At 60.2% G+C, this 9,687-nt stretch overlaps 3 non-coding genes across 3 annotated transcripts in view; all 3 read right to left on the bottom strand.

The window, feature by feature from the left end:
- LOC142795097 (large subunit ribosomal RNA) overlaps positions 1-126 on the bottom strand; it is a 4,026-nt gene extending 3,900 nt beyond the window's left edge. The window contains exon 1 of the ribosomal RNA XR_012892755.1: positions 1-126. This exon is cut by the window's left edge and continues 3,900 nt beyond it. This is a non-coding gene — a ribosomal RNA (large subunit ribosomal RNA).
- A 1,154-nt stretch (positions 127-1,280) lies between these two features.
- On the bottom strand, positions 1,281-1,433 carry LOC142795098 (5.8S ribosomal RNA). The gene has a single exon (XR_012892756.1). It is a non-coding gene; the product is annotated as a 5.8S ribosomal RNA (ribosomal RNA).
- A 1,719-nt stretch (positions 1,434-3,152) lies between these two features.
- LOC142795099 (small subunit ribosomal RNA) lies at positions 3,153-4,967 on the bottom strand. Its single transcript, XR_012892757.1, has one exon. It is a non-coding gene; the product is annotated as a small subunit ribosomal RNA (ribosomal RNA).
- Between the last annotated feature and the right edge of the window lie 4,720 nt (positions 4,968-9,687).

Raw genomic sequence — 9,687 nt, 5'->3', positions numbered from 1 at the left:
GGGGGATTCGGTGCTGGGCTCGGTCCCGTTTCGCTCGCAGCTACTCGGGGAATCCCTGTTGGTTTCTTTTCCTCCGCTTAGTGATATGCTTAAATTCAGCGGGTTGTCTCGCCTGATCTGAGGTCGACAGCGGATACATTCGCTTCCATCAACTTCCTGCACGACCGCGTGCGCTCGCCCTACCAAGTGCGCCCGCAACCCTGTACAGGGCCACTTCTTCACAAGGCTGGCAATCGGCTTCCCCGCTGCACGCGTGCGGCGCACAACCGGTGTGACGTGGAAGTGACGGGACACGTTCGTAAACCCATCGCGAACCGAGTACGACGCCCTACCAAGTGCGCCCGCAACCCTGTACAGGGTCACATCTTCACAAGGCTGGCAAGCGGCATTCCGCTGCGCGCGTGCGTCGTCCGAGCAGTTGCGTGATAAACGACCGTGTCGAAAGCCCAAACACCGCCGAGGCCAGTCGCCGCCGCCGCAAGGGCAGCCACGCAGCCTGGCGAGAGGCATCGTCTCGTGTAGCGTCGCCCCCGCCCCAACTGGAGTGGCCCAGTTTTTTGAACGGGACGGGAACTGCGAAGCACTTAGACCGACGGCGGACTACGACGAGAACGCCTTAAGCTTCGCCAACGTTTCGCCAACTCGTGCGGGAGACTTTTTCCGCTTCGCGGCAAGTCGTCGCGCCGTGCTCTCCGCATCAACCGCGTACGCAGCGAACCGCAAACGTCGGGCGCAGCCTCCTCACCTCCCTGCGCTTTGCGCGCGAACGTTCCCTGTTCGCGCGGCAAAGCCTGGAGGAGGCACGGCCCCGCAGCGTGTTCGAGCGCCCGGTCTACGGGACACCCTGCTTACTTCGAGGGCAACAAGCGCAACGCAAGGCTGCGATCTCGCGCACTTTGCGCACGGCTGGAGAAGCTTTGCTGGCCGGCTTTCGCTCCTCGTGTTTACCGTGCGTTAAAGTTGCGCGTCCGTGGCTCTCGCAGCTCTTGCGCGCCCGGTCGCAGAGAGGAGTACGCAACCTCGACCGCACTTTCCCTGCAGGCTTCCTTCCGACTCGAAGTCCTGCGGCGGTCTCAACGAGGTGCCACATCCTCAATGCAGTCGGTCGCCCCCGTTTCGGTTGGGCTCTGGCACGACGGTCGCCACCGTCTCGCCCTTGAGTGGCCGCTGTTGGCGCTCGCTGTGAGGTGTTCAGCGTGCTGTCCGTGTTGCCGACGCGGTCAAAACGAGTCGACGGCTCACGTTCCCTTGTGCGCCGAAGGCTCTCTTGATATGTGATCCGACCCTCAGACAGACGAAGCCAAGGGAAGACCCAAGGCCGCAATGTGCGTTCAAAGAATCAGTGCTCAGTGTGTCCTGCAATTCACACCAAGTCTCGCAGCTGGCTGCGTTCTTCATCGACCCGAGAACCGAGTGATCCACCGCTTAGAGTCGTGAAAAAGTGTTTGTTCAATTCCGTACAGTCAAAACCAAACGTTTCTGGCACTCGGCCAAACAGTGGCCAAGAAGGGCGCTTTTCAGCGCACGCTTGGACTCCAAAACTCTGCCGCGCCTTTTTCGGCTGCCGCAAATCGAGCAAACGGTGTGTTTCGGACGGCGTTTCGCTTTCGCTACTTGCGAGTGCTTTCGTGGTCCACCCCTCTATAAATACTCGGGAGGCGTCGAAGCCGGTTCTCCAAGCCGGACCCGTAGGTATCGTTGTGTGCTCGCTCTCATTGGCCCGCCTAACCAGAAAATGCCTGCGGTACACCCATTTGGATAAGAGTGCACGCAGATGCGGGCCTCGACGGCTACACATTTCCTCGGGCGGCCGCCTCCCGGCCTCCGTGGAGCGCGGGATGCACGGTCCCATCGACAAGCCTCTCCCGTTTTTACCGTGGCGTCGCGGTTCACCACGGCAGGCGGGTCGGTCTCCTCCGCATAAAAAGGGGGACCCCCGCTTTTTGTTCCACGAAATCGCACAAGCTTTTTTCGCATCCACGGTTTGCCACCGCACACCAAAATGCCGATCCGGCTGCCTACTTTAGCCAACAGGTGGAGCCAGGCGCGCCGTACTTGCGCGGCACTTCCCACGTCCACCGAAGTCGGTGCCAAGGACCACTTTCGGCGCCGGAGCCGCGTACGAGCCTACTCGAGGCGGAAGAACGAAGCCAGCAAGGGCCTGGCCGCAAGTGCGTTCAATTGTCGGGACGTCCAAGTCCCTCGTTCTTCCGTGCTTCCTCTTTCGGCAAGTCGTTGCGGCACCTTCCCAAAGCGCGCAGACCCGCTAATCGCGACGAGCGCGACGTGGCCGTGCCGCCTTTCCCTCGGCAGCAAGCAAAACGCCTGGCAACGTCGACGCTCCCCTAACCGCGATCTCGCACCGTGTTTCGTGTGGCGAATTCAAAAGCCGGCCGGCGCTGCTGCAACCATTACGGTCGGTACGCATACGCCGCGGAGGGCGGGACGGTCATCGGAGCGTGCGGTTCCTCCATCGAGTACTGCGCACCTCGGCCGTCGCATCGCCGTGCCATGACCGGCCGCGCGTCAACGCGAACCGGTGCCAGCGAGATCCCTCGCCTGCAAGAACCGACCGGCAGCCTCCGTCACCCGAGGACGCGGAGGCGCTTGCCGCGGACGGCGGGACGGTATGCACTGGTGCACAGCGGACCCGTCACATCGCCAGTTCCTTGACCGACCGCCGACGCTTGTGCCGTTCCTCTCGTACTTGGCAGTCGCCGCGCGATTGTCGGGTCTCGTTCTTGCACGCTCGAACGGTCGGGAGGGCACTCGGCTGGCGTTTCGGGAACGCGCAGCCTCGCCTTCTACCGACGTAACCACGACTCGCCGTTCGCGCTCCGCCGCTCCTGTTTACAGTACTAGGCGGTCCCGCAGCGGTCGGGTCGCGCATTTCGAGCGCTTCGAGCCACGGTGCAGTGGCGGGTCGAAAGCCGACCTATGAGTGCGTTGCGCCGTTTGTACCCGCGTCCGCCACCTGGCCGACCGTCCAAGGTCGCGGTGTTGGCGTCCGCTGGGCGCAACAATTTGTCACGGGGTGCCGCTCCACATTCAGGCAGCCCCGTGGGGAAAAGCCGACCCCGCGTCCAAACGGGGTCAGCGGCAGAAAGTGTCGGGCGCAGACGCAGCTGAGGCGCTCACCCTTCACAATCCGTTAATGATCCTTCCGCAGGTTCACCTACGGAAACCTTGTTACGACTTTTACTTCCTCTAAATGATCAAGTTTGGTCATCTTTCCAACAGACCGGCGCAACCGAAAGGCCGCGCCGGACATCGGTCCGAAGACCTCACTAAATCATTCAATCGGTAGTAGCGACGGGCGGTGTGTACAAAGGGCAGGGACGTAATCAACGCGAGCTTATGACTCGCGCTTACTGGGAATTCCTCGTTCAAGGGGAACAATTGCAAGCCCCTATCCCAATCACGAAAGAAGTTCCACGGGTTACCCAGTCTTTTCAGACAGGGATAAAGACACGCTGCTTCCTTCAGTGTAGCGCGCGTGCGGCCCCGGACATCTAAGGGCATCACAGACCTGTTATTGCTCTGTTTCGTGCGGCTAGGAGCCGCTTGTCCCTCTAAGAAGGTTGTAAGGTGCTGGGAACCCCGCACCTATTTAATAGGCTAGAGTCTCGTTCGTTATCGGAATTAACCAGACAAATCGCTCCACCAACTAAGAACGGCCATGCACCACCATCCACCGAATCAAGAAAGAGCTCTCAATCTGTCAATCCTCCCAGTGTCCGGGCCGGGTAAGTTTTCCCGTGTTGAGTCAAATTAAGCCGCAGGCTCCACTCCTGGTGGTGCCCTTCCGTCAATTCCTTTAAGTTTCAGCTTTGCAACCATACTTCCCCCGGAACCCAAATACTTTGGTTTCCCGGAAGCTGCCCGCCGAGTCATTTGAGTAACTCAGGCGGATCGCTGGTTGGCATCGTTTATGGTCAGAACTAGGGCGGTATCTGATCGCCTTCGAACCTCTGACTTTCGTTCTTGATCAATGAAAACATTCTTGGCAAATGCTTTCGCAGTAGTTCGTCTTGCGACGGTCCAAGAATTTCACCTCTAGCGCCGCAATACGAATGCCCCCGTCCGTCCCTCTTAATCATTACCTCGTATTCCAAAAACCAACAGAACAGAAACGAGGTCTTGTTCTATTATTCCATGCAAGTTTATTCAGGCGACTCGCCTGCGTTGAGCACTCTAATTTTTTCAAAGTAAAAGCACCGGCCATCTCGAGGCACACAATGAAGTGCACCAAGAAAGAACCGGCATGATGTTCAGTCCGAGCCGTCGCATCGGGTAGATGCACTACTCGTCTGGAACTGAGATCCAACTACGAGCTTTTTAACCGCAGCAGCTTTAGTATACGCTATTGGAGCTGGAATTACCGCGGCTGCTGGCACCAGACTTGCCCTCCAATTGATCCTCGTTAAAGGATTTAGAGTGTACTCATTTCAATTACGGGGCCTCAAAAGAGTCCCGTATTGTTATTTTTCGTCACTACCTCCCCGTGCCGGGAGTGGGTAATTTGCGCGCCTGCTGCCTTCCTTGGATGTGGTAGCCGTTTCTCAGGCTCCCTCTCCGGAATCGAACCCTGATTCTCCGTTACCCGTAACAACCATGGTAAGCAAGTAACCTACCATCGAAAGTTGATAAGGCAGACACTTGAAAGAAACGTCGCCGGCTCGTGGCCATGCGATCAGCACAAAGTTATCCAGAGTCACCACACAATACGGGCCGAAACCCGATCGATCTTGGTCTAATAAAAGCACCCGTTACCCAAAGGGCTCCAGGCTCACTGCATGTATTAGCTCTAGAATTGCCACAGTTATCCAAGTAGGAAGAAACGATCTAAGGAACCATAACTGATTTAATGAGCCATTCGCGGTTTCGCCTTATTTCGGCATGTACTTAGACATGCATGGCTTAATCTTTGAGACAAGCATATGATTACTGGCAGGATCAACCAGGTAATCGTTCGACTGCGCGTCCGTCCTCGCCTTCGGCGGGCCGGACGCAGTCTGTGTGCGGCGGAGGCCACCTTCAGGCGCCCCAACACGCTTATTTTGCACTCCGAGATGACGGCGTTCGAGCTCGCTACGGCACAACCTTCCCGAAAGACGAGTGGGAGCCGTGCGGCAAGAAGCACGTTCATGCTCGCTCTTTTTCGTTGCATCGACTCGGTCGCGCCGTGCGGGTTGCCCAAGCCCGCTGCACTGTCGGTGGACCGGCCGGAACTAGCAACGGAGCCGAGACTGCAAAGCCGCCAGACGACGGGTCACGCCCGCGTCTTCGGCGCTTTCGCATCTGAATCGCCCGAGGACGACACGGAACACACCTCGATATCGTGGTAAAACGGCACCGTCCGACAACCAGCCCCTAACGCATCAAGCGGATGAGGCTGCAGACGACTGCCGTGGATTCCCCTGGAGCAGACCCGAGGACACGCTTGACGAGGCCGAAGCCCGCCGCATATCAGACACCCGGTCGCTTTCGCGTACGCCGCTCACGAGAACCCCCACATAATAGCAGCGATAAGTACCCAGACCTCCTTGGGCACTAATACGAGCGTACTCGAGAAAATTTCACCGCGGGTGTGCCCCGAAACGTGTGGCACGTTGAGCGTGCCACAAGTCTACGTCGCTCTCAAACCCGCCGAGGTCGTAGAATTTGCGACCCTACTCACGAAATTCCCACCGAGGATACGGCCGCAAACGTACCGCACCTTGGGTAGGCCACGAGTTTGTGCAACACTACGCTGACGGCACAGCACCGAGGTCGTGCGCGCACGCACGGGAAAATTCCGCCGCGGTTTCTGCCGAAAACGTGAGGCACCACGACTCTCCGCAAGTTCGCGTCGACTGCGAAAGACCGAAGTCGTGAACGACGTGTCCGCTACTCGCCGCCGACACGCTGGACACCAAACGTACAACGACTCGACGGCGTCGTAGAGGCCCACGACGCGGTTTTCCTTAACGACGTCTCGGCGTGGCACCGACAGGTTAGAACGGCCGACCAACGTTCCCTGTCCGCCGTTCGGCTCAGTCGAAGGGCTCGGCGACTTCGGCAACGCTGCGAAGCCGCACGGTGACGCACGCCATGTCCCCATTTTTTTTTTTTTTTTCTTTCTGCGTCTGCCGGGGTGCCCCTATAATAGCAGCGATAAGCACCCAGACCGCCGTGGGTCGCTCGCCCCGGCTGACGTGGTTTTTCGTACTCCTGCGGCGGTCGCCGTCAAGCACGTCCAAATACGCTACTTTCGTGGGCGCATTCACGCTCTTTCGCTTCGCCGGAGTGCCAGCACTCACTCTGCCAAAAACGGCGAACATCCGAGCGGCGGTTCCCACTTTTGCGTCGGCGTCGCAAACCCCGCCCCGGCAGACGAGGTTTGCCGTACTCGTGCGACGGTGGCCGGCGGGCACGTCGAAAGACGCCGATATCGTGCGCGAATTGGCGCACCTTGGCTTCACCGGAGTGCCGCCACTGACTCCTCCAAAAACGGCGAAGATCCGAGCGGCGCTTCCCACTTTCGCATCGGCGTCCCGAACTCCGCCCCGGCTGACGCGGTTTACCGTACTCGTGCGACGGTCGCCGGCGAGCACGTGGAAAGACGCCGATATCGTGCCCGAATCGGCTCCGTTCGGCTTCGCCGGAGTGCCAGCACTGGCTCGGCGAAAGACGACGAACATCCGAGCGACGGTTCTCACTATTGCGTACGCGTCGCAAACCCCGCCCCGGCAGACGCACTTTGCCGTACTCGTGCGACGGTCGCCGGCGAGCACGTAGAAAGACGCCGATATCGTGCCGGAATCGGCCCCGTTTGGCTTCGCCGGAGTGCCAGCACTCACTCGGCCACAAACGGCGAACATCCGAGCGGCGGTTCCCACTTAGCCGTCGGCGTCCCGAACTCCGCCCCGGCAGACGCGGTTGCCGAGCTCGTGCGACTAGCGACCGCGAAGCCGTCTCGCGACGCCGCTTTCGTGCGCGGCTCCCACTGCGACCTGGGTCACCCGAGGTCGACGAGCAAGAAAGAATGTCGAAAAAAAATTTTTTTTTTTTTTGCGTCTGCCGGGGTGCCCCTATAATAGCAGCGATAAGCACCCAGACCGCCATGGGTCGCTCGCCCCGGCTGACGTGGTTTTTCGTTTTCCTGCGGTGGTCGTCGTCAAGCACGTCCAAACACGCCACTTTCGTGGGCGCATTCGCGCTCTTTCGCTTCGCCGGAGTGCCAGCACTCACTCTGCCAAAAACGGCGAACATCCTAGTGGCGGTTCCCACTTTTGCGTCGGCGTCGCCAACCCCGCCCCGGCATACGCGGTTTGCCGTACTCGTGCGGCGGTGGCCGGCGGGCACGTCGAAAGACACCGATATCGTGCGCGAGTCGATGCTTCTTGGTCTCGCAGGAGGGCCGCCACTCACTCCTGCAAAAACGGCGAAGATCCGAGCGGCGCTTCCCACTTTTTCGTCGGCATCGCAAACCTCGCCCCGGCAGACGCGCTTTGCCGTACTCGTGCGACGGTCGCCGGCGAGCACGTCGAAATACGCCGATATCGTGCCCGAATCGGCCCCGTTTCGCTTCGCCGGAGTGCCAGCACTCACTCGGCCAAAAACGGCGAACATCCGAGCAGCGGTACCCACTTAGCCGTCGGCATCCCGAACTCCGCGCCGGCTGACGCGGTTGCCGAGCTCGTGCGACTAGCGACCGCGAACGCGTCTCGCGACGCCGCTTTCGTGCGCGGCTCCCATTGCGACCTGGGTTACCCGAGCTCGACCAGCAAAAAAGAAGGTCGAAAAAAAATTTTTTTTTTCTGCGTCTGCCGGGGTGCCCCTATAATAGCAGCGATAAGCACCCAGACCGCCGTGGGTCGCTCGCCCCGGCTGACGTGGTTTTTCGTACTCCTGCAGCGGTCGCCGTCAAGCACGTCCAAATACGCCACTTTCGTGGGCGCTTTCGCGCTCTTTCGCGTCGCCGGTGTGCCAGCACTCACTCTGCCAAAAACGGCGAACATCCTAGTGGCGGTTCCCACTTTTGCGTCGGCGTCGCCAACCCCGCCCCGGCATACGCGGTTTGCCGTACTCGTGCGGCGGTGGCCGGCGGGCACGTCGAAAGACACCGATATCGTGCGCGAGTCGATGCTTCTTGGTCTCGCAGGAGGGCCGCCACTCACTCCTGCAAAAACGGCGAAGATCCGAGCGGCGCTTCCCACTTTTTCGTCGGCATCGCAAACCTCGCCCCGGCAGACGCGCTTTGCCGTACTCGTGCGACGGTCGCCGGCGAGCACGTCGAAATACGCCGATATCGTGCCCGAATCGGCCCCGTTTCGCTTCGCCGGAGTGCCAGCACTCACTCGGCCAAAAACGGCGAACATCCGAGCAGCGGTACCCACTTAGCCGTCGGCATCCCGAACTCCGCGCCGGCTGACGCGGTTGCCGAGCTCGTGCGACTAGCGACCGCGAACGCGTCTCGCGACGCCGCTTTCGTGCGCGGCTCCCATTGCGACCTGGGTTACCCGAGCTCGACCAGCAAAAAAGAAGGTCGAAAAAAAATTTTTTTTTTCTGCGTCTGCCGGGGTGCCCCTATAATAGCAGCGATAAGCACCCAGACCGCCGTGGGTCGCTCGCCCCGGCTGACGTGGTTTTTCGTACTCCTGCAGCGGTCGCCGTCAAGCACGTCCAAATACGCCACTTTCGTGGGCGCTTTCGCGCTCTTTCGCGTCGCCGGTGTGCCAGCACTCACTCTGCCAAAAACGGCCAACATCCGAGCGGCGGTTCCCACTTTTGCGTCGGCGTCGTAAACCCCGCCCCGGCAGACGCGGTTTGCCCTACTCGTTCGACGGTCGCCGGCGAGCGCGTCGAAAGACGCCGATATCGTGCGCTAATTGGCGCTCCTTGGCTTCTCCGGAGTGCCGCCACTCACTCCTCCAAAAACGGCGAAGATCCGAGCGGCGTTCTCCACTTTCGCATCGGCGTCCCGAACTCCGCCCGGGCTGACGCGGTTTACCGTACTCGTGCGACGGTCGCCGCCGGGCACGTCGAAAGACGCCGATATCGTGCCGTAATCGGCCCCGTTTGGCTTCGCCCGAGTGCCAGCACTCACTCGGCCAAAAACGGCGAACATCCGAGCAGCGTTTCCCACTTTCGCATCGGCGTCCCGAAGCCCGCCCCGGCAGACGCGGTTTGCCCTACTCGAGCGACGGTCGCCGGCGATCACGTCGAAAGGCGCCGAATTCGTGCACGAATCGATGCTTCTTGGTCTCGCAGGAGGGCCGCCACTCACTCCTGCAAAAACGGCGAAGATCCGAGTTGCGCTTCCCACTTTTTCGTCGGCGTCCCGAACTACGCCCCGGCTGACGCGGTTTACCGTACTCGTGCGACGGTCGCCGGCGGGCACTTCAAAATACGCCGATTTCGTGGGCGCATTCACGCTGTTTCGCTTCCCCGGAGTGCCAACACTCACTCTGCCGAAAGCGGCGATCATCCGAGCGGCGGTTCCCACTTTTGCGTCGGCTTCGCAAACGGCGCCCCGGCAGACGCGCTCGTGCGACGTACTCGTGCGACGGTCGCCGGCGAGCACGTCGAAAGACGCCGATATCGTGCTCGAATCGACCCCGTTTCGCTTCGCCGGAGTGCTGCCAGTCACGGCGCAGAGAACGGCGAACAAGTGTTTTTTTTTTTTTTTTCCTAGAATTTGTG

The sequence above is a fragment of the Rhipicephalus microplus genome, unplaced genomic scaffold, assembly GCF_043290135.1.
Source record: "Rhipicephalus microplus isolate Deutch F79 unplaced genomic scaffold, USDA_Rmic scaffold_549, whole genome shotgun sequence".
NCBI lineage: Eukaryota > Metazoa > Arthropoda > Arachnida > Ixodida > Ixodidae > Rhipicephalus > Rhipicephalus microplus.
Note: the sequence above shows the minus strand (reverse complement) of the source record. Positions and strands in the feature narration are given on the sequence as shown.